Here is a 12,235-nt window from a genome sequence, read left to right on the forward strand (position 1 = left end):
CACGACATCAACCAGTGTGCCTCACCACAACCTACATGAAACCACAGGCCTTCCAGTTTGTTGCATTAGATATTCTCGAGAGGTAAACCCTGTCATAAGCACTCTGTCCTGCAGCACAGTTCCTCTAAGCTCTAAGTGAAGTCTTGTCAGCTGGAAAGAAATTGTAATGCACTTTGTAAGTGGCTGTTATTTAAATAATAGATCTCGACAGTGTAGCAATAATTGCTGGACTCCAATGGCCACATAGTAAAGCTGTTTTAGAGAAATGAACTCATTGTGCAAAGAGGAAGTTGCGTTGGGGTTTTTTTTTGTCTTAAATGAAATAAGCCTTTTCAGATTTCATACATTCAGAAAAAAAAATCCCCCATACTTCCTCTTTTGCAGCAAAGTGAGTGTTTCTGCAGTGTATGAAACAAATGGTCAACAGAAATGCCCTGCAAAGCATATAATGCACCTAATCAGTAAGTAATGGCTGTGCAATGAAGCCCTCTTTGAATTGTCAACTGTTTTTTAAAAATATCAACGGTATCACCAAACATCAGCACAATGTAAATTTGAAATGACAGCAACAGTGAGTGAATTTCCACATGGGGGTTACGCCAATCATCCACATTAACTATGATGAAGAAATCATGAAAAAAGTGGTGTACGTTCAACACCCCCATTAAGCTATAAGTGTATATTGAGGATTATAGTGGGCTGTTATCTGAGGACAGGCAACGCCATTGCTGCTAGGGGGCCCTACAGTGGGCTAAAGTATGCCTGAGAGGGAGGACCGCCTATCTGCCCTCTGCCCCATCAGGCGGCTGTCAGATTTCACTGGGCAGTTTCCCAATTTCCAGTGGGCATCCCCAACAGCTGGAACAATGCCAGCAGAAGCAGGAAAAGGACCTTTATTGACTACTGATTAGTGGCTCAGTTGAACTCTGGGCAGATGGCAGGTTTGCCAGCATTCCCGCCGCTTGCAAAATGTCATGGGCACAATAATAATAACAATAATTATCTTTATTGCTACAAGTGGACTTACATTAACACTGCAATTAAGTTACTGTGAAAAGCCCCGAGTCACCACATTCCGACGCAGAGGGAGAATTCAGAATGTCCAAATTACTGAACAGCTTGTCTTTCTGGACTTGTGGGAGGAAACTGGAGCGCCCGGAGGAAACCCACGCAGATACAGGGAGAACGTGCAGACTCCGCACAGACAGTGACCCAAGCCGGGAATCGAACCTGGGACCGTGGCACTATGAAGCACAGTTCTTACCACTGTGCTACTGTGCCGCCCAAAAGACAGTGGGCTTGCCACCCGATGCCTTTCAGCAGCGTTCTGCGAAATTTCTCAGTTCCTAACTCACTCCCCCAAAAAGGTAGCTAAAATGCAGCCCTATATGAATGCCTAGTTAATGAGGTTGCTGCTGTTTTTTCTGAAGATGATCATCTTTCACTCGCTGCTGAAGTCAAGATAACATGACTAATTGTGTTATGAAATGTCAGTGGATGATGTTTAATTCTGTCTCTAAGTTCCACTTCCTAATGATCAGGCACATCGGGATCCTACTGATTTCCAATACTTCCTTCCAGCAGTTGCCAGTTGTGAGATATGTGGAGGGCCCTCTCTGGTTTCCGCCCCTTCCCCTTTTGCAACAAGGGTAAGCACGGACATATGGTGACTATAGTACCATATATTCACCTGAGGGAAACAGGATATTTAGTCAGGATCCCCATAGAAACTGAAGAAAGTAATCCCCACAATGCCATCAGAAAGAAAACAGTTGGATAAGGTTCTCTTTTTTAAAACTTTTACTACAGCAGATGAAATAAAATCAACACAATTCAAACAACAATTAACAGGTGAAGGATATTTCTAATAAACAGGTAAATTTCACTTTAAATAGTAGATACACCTCATGTAGTTGCAAGCACTCACATTGCTTCCTGTACAAATGTGGGACCATGTGTAATCTCACAGTCCTTCCAACTGGGCCTCTGTTTTTTGGGATCTCTCATTTCCCATTGCACTACCTAAACACCACCAATCCCCATTCCTTTTTTTTTTACCAATCCCCATTCCTTGTCCTTCCTGTCTTCAGTGTTGTGTCCTTTCCAACTATTGACACACACGGTAACGCAGTCTCTGCTTTGTTCTGACAGACACACACCAATACCAGGACAGGTTCTAAAACTGTCAAACAGCAAAATGTTCCATTCGGAAAGAGCGTCGTCCGTTGCCTCTTTTCATGATTTTTCTGCGTTTTAAACTCCCAAACAGAAAATCAGGCTACAAATGTGAGATTGTCAAAGACAGGGGATGGGATTCTCCGTTTCTGAGACTAGAGTATTAACGCCAACGCAGAATTCGTGGTCTTTCATGACAGAAAAACTGGCGCCACACCTAGACCGATTCTGCTACTGTGGGGAGCTACCACCGGTGCTGCCTGTAACACAATTGATTCCAATGAGAAACGGCGCGGGATTCGTCGGTGATTGACACTCGGGAGGCTGACAAGCTGCAGCAGCATATACACATTACACTTCCCACACACACTTATCCCAGTCAACAAAATGGCACTGGCTGTGCTGGAGCACATCCGTACAGCTGATGGGTCGGCACATGTGGCACTAAGTTCAAAGTGGGCTGTTAGTGGTGTGCTGCCTTGCTGGCTGCGGCAATGGTGTACCGTGGCCATCCACCCCGACCCCACAGCCCTCCTCCGGGCCACCCCCCCCCCCCCCCCCCCCCCCCCCGCTACTCCCCACCGGCCCTGGCAGAAGCCCCTCAGCCAGCAGCCCAACTGTCAGCACACTATGGCGGTGTTGGACACTTTCTGTACCCCCCTCTCTCCCTCTCAGCAGCTGCCATGCTGGTTTCACGATTTTTAAAAGCACACGTGAACTGCGCCGTCGGGAACCCGGCTCATCGGAGGCGGAGAATGCGGAAGCCCCGGAGAATACCGGGTCGGGCCCACTCATGACATGCAAATGGTGTAGACTGTACCTGCGTTCCAGAACGCATTGACGCTGTTCTCAAGGTGCTGGAGCATTGCGATTTGCCGTCAAATCAGTGCCTGCCATGGTTTTGACGTCGGAACCAATCACCTTTCCCGATTTCGGCATTGGCTAATGGAGAATCCCACCCAGGAAGAATAGAAAAACTAAATATTGTACAACTGGAGGGAGACTGCAAAATGCTGCAGTACAGGGGAAGTCTTGCTGCAACTGTACAGGGCATTGGTGAGACCACACCTGGAGAGTACCATGTACAGTTTTGGTCACCTTACTTAAGGAGGGACATTCATATATTGGAAGCAGTTCAGAGAAGGTACACTATGAACTGATTCATGGCATGAAGGATTTGTTTCACAAGAAAAGCTTTCACAGATTGAGCCTGGTGTTTAGAACAATGAGAAGTGATCTGATAGATACATATAGGATTTTGAGGGGGATTGGTTGACAGGGAAGATGCTGAGAGGATGTTTCCCTCTTGAGGATCTAGAACTAGGGGGGCAGTGGTTTCCGATGTAAGGCTGAGATGAGGAGGAATTTCTTCTCTCATAGGTGGTTAGTGTAACAAACTCTCTTCCCCAGTCAGCAGTGGAGGCTGCTCATTGAATACATTCAAAGCTGAATTTTGAATGACAAGAGAGCCAAGGGAGCTAAGGATTATGGGAACAGGCAAGAACAGGACATTGGGGCATGGTCAGATCAACCATGATTTTATTGAATGGAGCTGGCTCCAGGGGCCAAATAGCCTACTCCTGCCCGTTTTTCTAATGTTACTTTTGGTTTCTAAAAGCAACGTGAATCTAAAATTCAAACTCTTTGTCATTCTGAAATCTTAAACAGACTTCAAAACACATCTTTTTAACACAATCCAGCTGCACAATATATGTTCATTTATTTGCTCAGAGAATAGGCTGCAGGCTGGACAGATCTCTGTTACCACACTTACCTCTTAACCTTGACAATCTCAATGTTGCTCATCAGCTTACAGAATAAAGTGGCAACTAATAAAAGAGAACTAACTCAAACTGGAGGAGAGCCCAGAAATGGTAAGTCCCTGATTTGTTTTGAGGACACAGTGTAAAATTTCATTAAAGGAGTAGAGAATGGGAATGTCAGAAGCCTCCAAGAAGCCCCAGGTTATTTTGTTGATCTCATGGGACAGCACCGATATCAGGCAAATGTGGTATTCCATTTCATAGCACAATGGGCATCAATTTCACAGCATTGCATTTAGTCTATTAAGCAGGCAGACATTTTGGACAGTCCATTAGGCTCTTTGCCACCTCATTAATCCCTTGTATTTAACAATTTATAAAAGCTTGACTCTTTTCAGGTAAGATCTGGTCTTCAATCAACTGTTTGCACATCATTAAAGTGCGATTATCTTAGTCTGGATGTGAATGGTGACTTTAACTGTTCAGCTGTTTCCCGCTTCTCTTGGAAAGAGGTGAGTAATCTTTGGTTCTGCCCTAAATTTGGCTCATTAGCAGGGGGAGATGCTCAGTGGTGCCTTCAGGCATTTTACATTAGGTCTCTCTTCTTAAATATGTTGGCTCGGTTTGATTTTTGTTCTCACTCACCACTGTGTGCAGAGCAGGCAAATGGCGGTGTCCCCATTCACCTGCTCTAAGTGTTGGAGACCAATTTGTTCTCACACTCAGTTGCAACCACCGAAAAGTCACCCCCCCACCCCGCATCTTTGCGCCAGCACTGTTTGAATGCATCCCTCCAACCCAGCTTCATAACCTCTGAGAAGTCTTGCAACATCAGGTTAAAGTCCAACAGGTTTGTTTCAAATCACTAGCTTTCGGAGCACTGCCCCTTCCTCAGGATTCACCAAGGAAGGATTCACTGGCCAGCAGACAGGTTTTTAAAAAATATATTTTTATTCTCCTTTTTCACATTTTCATCAAATATACACCCACCAACAAATAATCAACAATAACAAATAATAGCAATCCCCTGGCCAACAAGCCCTTTATCCTACCCACCCCCAAACAAACCCCAACATTTTAAATACAGAACAAGAAAGAAAAAAGAATCAAGAATCCACAATCATCCTGTACATAATCACCATTAACCTATACATTCCAGTCCCACCCCCCACCAATGTTCGATGTCATCCAATTCTTGAAAATGCATGATAAACAAAGCCCATGAGTTGTAGAACGCTTCCATCCTTCCACTCAACTCGAACCTCACTTTCTCAAGCGTTAAGAACTCCAGCAAGTCCCCCCACCATGCCAGGGCACAGAGCGGAGAAGCTGACCTCCACCCCAACAGGACCCACCTTCGGGCGATCAGTGAGGCGAGGGCAAAGACATCTGCCTCCGCCCGCGGCTCCAACCCTGGCTGATCCGACACCCCGAATAAAATTCTCCCTACCCGGCGGGGCGGGGGGTCCCGGCATAGCGGAGTGGCGCCAACCACTCCGGCGTCGGGCCTCCTCAAAGGTGCAGAATTCTCCGCACCTTTAGCGGCTAGGCCCGCGCCGGAGTGGCTCCCACTCCGCCGACTGGCGCCAAAACTGGCGGCAACGGCCTTTGGCTCTACGCCGATCGGCGTCGGGGCTGGCCGAAAAGCCTTCGCCGGTCGGTGTGTGTCCACGCATGCGCCAGAGCGTCAGCGGCCGCTGATGTCACCACCGGCGCATGCGCAGTGGAGGGGGTCTCTTCCGCCTCCGCCATGGTGGAGGCCGTGGCGGCGGCGGCGGAAGAAAAAGAGTGCCCCCATGGCACAGACCCGCCCGCCGATCGGTGGGCCCCGATCGCGGGCCAGGCCACCGTGAGCGCACCCCCCGGGGTCCAATCACCCCGTGCCCCCCCCCAGGACCCCGGGGGCCCGCTCGCACCACCAATCCCACCGGCACAAAGGTGGTTTAAACCACGTCGGCGGGGGAGGCCTGACAGCGGCGGGATTTCGGCCCATCGCGGGCCGGAGAATCGCTGCGGGGGGCACGTCGATCGGCGGGGCGCGATTCCTGTGCCCGCCGATTCCCGGGTGGCGGAGAATTCAGGGCACGGCGGGGGTGGGATTTACGCTAGCCCTGGGCGATTCCCCGACCCTGCGGGGGTTCAGAGAATTCTGCCCATGGCTTCTAGGGGACGTGGTTCTCACGTGCACCACCTTCGAGATTACACTGTAGACCTCCCTCCAATACACCTCCAGTTTTGGACAGGACCAAAACATATGAACATGACTTGCGGGGCTCCTCCCACAGCGTTAACATACATCCTCCACCCCCTCAAAGAGTTGGCTCATTCTTACCTTTGTGAGGTGCACCCTACACACCACTTTCAACTGTATCAGCCCCAATCTCGCGCACGAGGTTGAGGCTTTCACCCTCTGGAGCACCTCACACCACAACCCCTCCTTCATGCCCTCCCCCAACTCTTCCTCCCACTTCACCTAAATCCCCTCCAATGATACCTTGTCCTCCCCCAGAATCACCCCTTAAAATGGCGACACCACCCCCTTCTCCATTCCCTCTGCCGTCGGCACCTCCTCCAACAGTGTGGGGACCAGCGCCATCGGAAAGCTCTGTATCTCCTTCCTGGCAAAATCTCGGACCTGCATATATCTAAACATCTCCCCCTGCCCCAACCCAAATATCTCCCCCAGCTCATCCAGCCTCGCAAACTGGCCCCCCAGAAACAGATCCTTTAACACCCTAACTCCCCTCTCTCCCTATCTCCGAAAACTCCTGTCCCACTTTCCAGGCTCAAACCTATGGTTCCCCCAAATCAGCATCTCCCTTGACTCCACCCACAACTCAAAATGCTGCCTCAACTGCCTCCAGATCTTCAAAGTCACCACCACCACCGGACTCCCCGAACATATCCCCGGGGCCAGGTGGAGCGGTGCTGTTGCTAATGCCCTCATCCCCGATCCCCTCCACAGACTCTCCTCCAATCTCACCCACTGCGAGTCCACCCCTCCACCCGCAACACAGCCCCTCACCTATTCAGCATTTGCCGCCCAGTAATAATGTAGTAAATTCAAAAGTCCCAACCCCCCTGGCTGCCGTCCTCTCTGCAGAAATACCTTTCCAAACCTACAAACCTTTCCCACCCACATAAATGAGGTAATCATCCTCTCCACTTCCTTAAAAAACGCCTTTGGCAAAAAGATCGGCCGGCACTGAAAAATAAACAAAAATCGCGGCAGCACATTCATTTTAATCGCCTGCACCCGACCCACCAATGACAGAGGAAGACCCTCTCACCTTGCCAAGTCTGCCATCACGCAGGCAGCACGGTGGCTCAGTGGGTTAGCCCTGTTGCCTCACGGCGCTGAGGTCCCAGGTTCGATTCCGGTTCTGGGTCACTGTCCGTGTGGAGTTTGCACATTCTCCCCGTGTTTGTGTGGGTTTCGCCCCCACAACCCAAAGATGTGCAGGGTAGGTGAATTGGCCACTCTAAATTGCCCCTTAATTGGAAAAAATGAATTGGGTACACTAAAATAAAAAATAAATTTAAAAAGCCTGCCATCACACAGCCCGCCCCCCCCACCAATCCCGTGCCACCTGCACTCACAAATATCTATCGTGGGTCACCCCCAGTCAGTTCACCACAAAATATTTGCTTTTGTCCAAGTTGAGCTTATACTCCAAAAAGGATCCCATCGACTCACTTGATTCTGACACGTACAATAACAAATGATACAATAATAAAGCTCGCTATCTGGACTACAGCTCTTCACACCCTACACCCTGTAAGGACTCCATCCCTTTCTCTCAACTCCTTCGCCTCCGTCGCTTTTGTTCCGACGATGCCACTTTCCAAAATGGGGCTCCGAAAATGTGTTCCTTCTTCCTCGACCGTGATTTCCCACCTACAGTTGTGGACAGGGCCCTCAACAGTGTGCGGTCCATCTCCCGCGCCACTACCCTCGCCTCCTCCACTCCCTCCCAGAACAAGGATAGAGTCCCCCTCGTTCTCACATTTCATCCCATCAGCCTCCGTATGCAAAGCATAATCCTCCGCCATTTTCGCCAACTCCAGCGTGATGCCACCTGGACAAGAAATTGATACAATAATAAAGATGCCCTATGTTCCACCCCACCCCCCGCACTACCCCCTCCACACCCCCGAGCTCCTCAACGCAATGGCCAAAGGCTCAATCGCAAGTGCAAACAACATGGGGGGACATAGGACAGCGCTGCCTGGTCCCTCGAAGCGGAGCAAAATACCGCAAACTCTATTCGCCCTCGGTTCCTTGTATAATAATCGTACCCACTCCACAAATTGCGGCCCAATTCCAAAAGTCTCTAAAACCGGCATCAAATACCCCCACTCTACCCGGTCAAATGCCTTCTCGGCGTCCAGTGCCATCACCACCTCTGTCTCTCTCCCTTCCGCCGGTGCCAGAACTACATTCTGTACCCTCCTAATATTCGAAAAGAGCTTCCCTCCTTTCACAAACCCCGCCTGATCTTCCCTATCACCTTCGGGTGGCACTCCTCCAACCAACCCGCCAACATCTTCGGCAACACCTTTGCGTCCACATTCAGAAGTGATATGGGCCTATATGATCCACACTCTGTCAGATCCTTATCCTTCTTGAGCAACAGGGAGATCGATGCCTGCCCCAAAGTCTGTGGCAACTCCCCTTTTCCTATTGCCTCCTCAAACTTCCCCACCATCAGCGGCACCAACCTATCTCTAAATTTCTTATAGTACGCCACCGAAACCCATCCGGCCCTGCTACCTTCCCCGATTCATCCTCTCATTCGCTTCCTTTACCTCCTGCTCCCCTATCGCCTGCTCCAATGTGGCCCTATCCTCCTCTCCCAACCGTGGGTATTCTAAACCATCCAGGAATTCCTGCATCTCCCGATCCTCCCCCGGTGGCTCTGACCTATACAACTTTGCATAGAACTCCTCAAACACCCTATTAATATGGTCCGCGGCCACCACCAACTTCCCCGTCCTATCCTGCACCTGAAAAATGTCTCTTGCCGCTGCCTCCCTCCGAAGTTGCCCTGCCAGCATGCATGATTTTACACCCCCCCCTCCCCCCAACAACTCCCAACCTACTCCCGGGGAGATTGTAAAATTACATCCGTTAACTCTATTTCTTTCTCTGCTGCTTCCGCATGACCTGCTGAGTATTTTCAGTGTTTTCTGTTTTTATTGCAAACGCAAATTTGTTTTGAAATTCAATCACCGTTATAATGCACAGAAACATAACAACAAATTTGGGCACAGCAATGTGCCAGAAATAATAAATGACACAAATGACAGATATTTTGTGTTGGTGGAATAGTTAGGTGATGAGAATTAGCCAGGAAACCATGGCAACTCTCCGCACTTCCTCAGACAATGGCCAGAATTTTCCAAGCCCTGCCCAGAGTGGCTTTTCCCATGGCAGGGGTGGCTCACCATTGGCCACCAACGGGATCTTCTGGGCTCACCAAAGTAAACGGTTATTTGCGAGGCTTGGCCATCGTGCCACCGGGGAAACCTGCAAAGGAGGTAGGAAGGGTCGCAGTATCCCGCCCAATGTCAAGGACGTTTTCCCTCCACCAGAACAAAGGGGCAGAGCCTCTGATTAATGTCCCACCCAAAGGGGTGATTTGGATCTGTAGCACTGTGCTGACTGATCGAGAAGTGTGCAGTGTTAGGGACTTGCAAACTTACAGTACTGCCTCACCCTCACAAACTCTACTGACCTAACCATGTACACCGACAACACATCATCTCTAAACTCGCAATGCTTGTCTACTTGGCAGTTCGTGGGTATAATCATCATGGTACGAGTAACAATATATAAATTTCTGCAGCTTTTAATAGGGCATGGTAGCCCAGTATTATTGAGAAACCTGCCTCTCACAGCATATCCAATAAACTAGCTTGAGCAGGTGCACCACGTCTGCAGACAAGTGTGTACTCCCATTACCATCAGACAAACTCAGGGAGATTCCCCCTTTCGTTTAAGCTTCAGATCACTTTGCCTGGCTCCTTGACTGCTGATTTGCTGAATGTCATCAGCAGTGCTCCCATTTTCTTTGCGCCCACATTCTTGTGTCGAACACACCTTTGTTTTCTGCACTGTGGGAGGATGAATTTCTCAACTCCAGTTATTCCCTTGCATTGTCACGACAGCAGCCAAACTGTATTCTTCCCAACTACAAATATGCAGAATCGCTGTGTTCCACATTAAAGCTGTGGGTACTTTCATTTCAACAAGAGGAACTTCGAGCGAAAAGGGATTGAAACAAATTTCAGCCTAATTTCAATCTGCTTCAAGAATCCCATCAATTTTTAATCTCATGCACACAGCTTCCATGAGATGACTTTATGCTACAATAAAAAATTTACCAGTCAGCAGCTTTATTACTGTCATACTCATCCTGTAGAACTAAAATATACACTTTCAAGCAATTTTATTTAATTAAAAAAAACATAAACACTGTGAGATAAAATTTCCACAGCGATTCCCCCAATTCCTGGCTGAATATCACAGGGAAAACCCCAGAGATAAAAACTGGAGAACACTTGGGGAAACTATTGGCAAAGACCGTCTGCTGTCTTCCTCCATGTGTGTGACATTAGTGAATAAACACCTTAATATCCTTAATTAAAATTCTAATTTGAACTGAGGAACTAAGTTCTATTATCCTATTTGCTAGCTTTACAATATTAAAATTAACAAATCACGCTCTGGTTTACTTGGGTTTAAAGGGCATATTTGCAGCTGCCATGCCTGCTTCAGTGCTTAACCTGTTCAGAGTTATGGATTGGATTAGGATTAGATTTGGATTTATTGTTATGTGTACCGAGAAGGAGCACTGTCTTATGGTCCAAACTTCCGAAGTGCAGTGGTGGGATAGATCGGTAGGCGCCCTTGATGTTTGTGTGGCAGTGGTCAAGGATGTTGGCGCCCCGATTGAACAGGAGATGTGTTGGTGGAGTTTTGGCAGTACACTCTCGAGGTTGGCCTTGTTAAAGTCCCCAGCCACGATGAATAAGGCCTCCGGTTCTTCTGTTTCACTGTTACTTACAGCGGTGTAAAATTTGTCCAGTGCCTTCTTCATTTCCGCCTGGGGAGGGATGTAGACCGCTGTGATAATGGCTGAAGTGAACTTACGTGGAAGGTAGTATGGCCGGCACTTCACAGTAAGGTATTCCAGGTCCGGGGAGCAGTAGGTCGCCAGGGTCGTCACGTCCGAGTACCAGGAGGAGTTGATGAGTCAAACCCCTCCATCCTTCGCTTTGCCCGATAGCGCCGTGCGGTCCATTGAGAAGTCGTCAGGTTGTATGGCACAGTCCAGTGAGGCAGGAGTGAACCATGTCTCTGTGAAACAGAGCACGCAGCAATCTCTTACTTCCCTCTGAGATTTAAGTCTAGTGTTAGGTTCATCCAGCTTGTTTTTGATTGCTTGGACATTTGCCAGGAGTATGCTAGAGAGACGAGACTTGAAACCGTGTTGAATTAGTCTCACCTGCAGACCACAGCGCTTTCCTCATTTCCTCTGTAGCTGCTTCTGGATGGTCCCGGGATCTGATGGGAGAAGTAGTAGACCACGCCGGATTGTAGTGGTGGTAGAATGGGCCTGTGAGCAACATTCCTTTTTTTTTGCAGTGTGATTGTAATTTGTTGAAGCATGCAGCCTCATTAAAATGTTTTGCACACCTTTACATGCCTGCTAATTCAAAGGCACCAATTTATGCATGGCTTGTGTGAGAAGGTTTGGGTTGTTGGGCGGCCACGCAGTTTAGAGGGAATATTGCTTGTGATGTGTGAGGATGAGGTGTGAATTTTCAAGATATTGAGGGGACAAATAGGGCAGTTAGAAATAAACTACCTCCACTGATTGGGGAGTCTAGGGCTAGGGCCATACAAACATATGAAGTCGGAGCAGAAGTAGGCCATTAGGCCCCACAAGCCTGCTCTGCCATTTATTAAGATCATGGCTAATCTGCTTGTGTTTCAAGTTTCCCATTATCAGCTGTGATCGTGACTGAATTTGCCTATTGGACGCCACAAACCGACGTAGACCCGCTACAACGACGCCTGGTATGGGTGCTGGCATGTGGTGCAGGGTGGAGTGCGTGTACACCGCCGGCAGGTGGGGTTCGTTCGCCCCACGAGTGTGGAGGGGGTGTTACAGGTGTGTGGGATAGGGTTGTTGCTCAGGGTACAATGCTGCCTACTCACCCTGACCGGCCTGAGAAGGTTGTGCAGCTTCTTCCTGCATTGCTGTCCAATCCTGGCGATGTGGCCCACG

General features: G+C 48.8%; 1 long non-coding RNA gene across 1 annotated transcript in view; it reads left to right on the forward strand.

Annotated features, from left to right (window-relative positions):
* The window catches only part of LOC119969195, a 118,427-nt gene that overhangs the window by 3,120 nt on the left and 103,072 nt on the right, over positions 1-12,235 (forward strand). Inside the window, exon 2 of the long non-coding RNA XR_005461309.1 lies at positions 4,337-4,450. This is a non-coding gene — a long non-coding RNA (uncharacterized LOC119969195). The remainder of the gene's footprint in view (positions 1-4,336; positions 4,451-12,235) is intronic.

Source organism: Scyliorhinus canicula, chromosome 7 (assembly GCF_902713615.1).
Source record: "Scyliorhinus canicula chromosome 7, sScyCan1.1, whole genome shotgun sequence".
In the NCBI taxonomy this organism is placed as follows: Eukaryota; Metazoa; Chordata; class Chondrichthyes; order Carcharhiniformes; family Scyliorhinidae; genus Scyliorhinus; species Scyliorhinus canicula.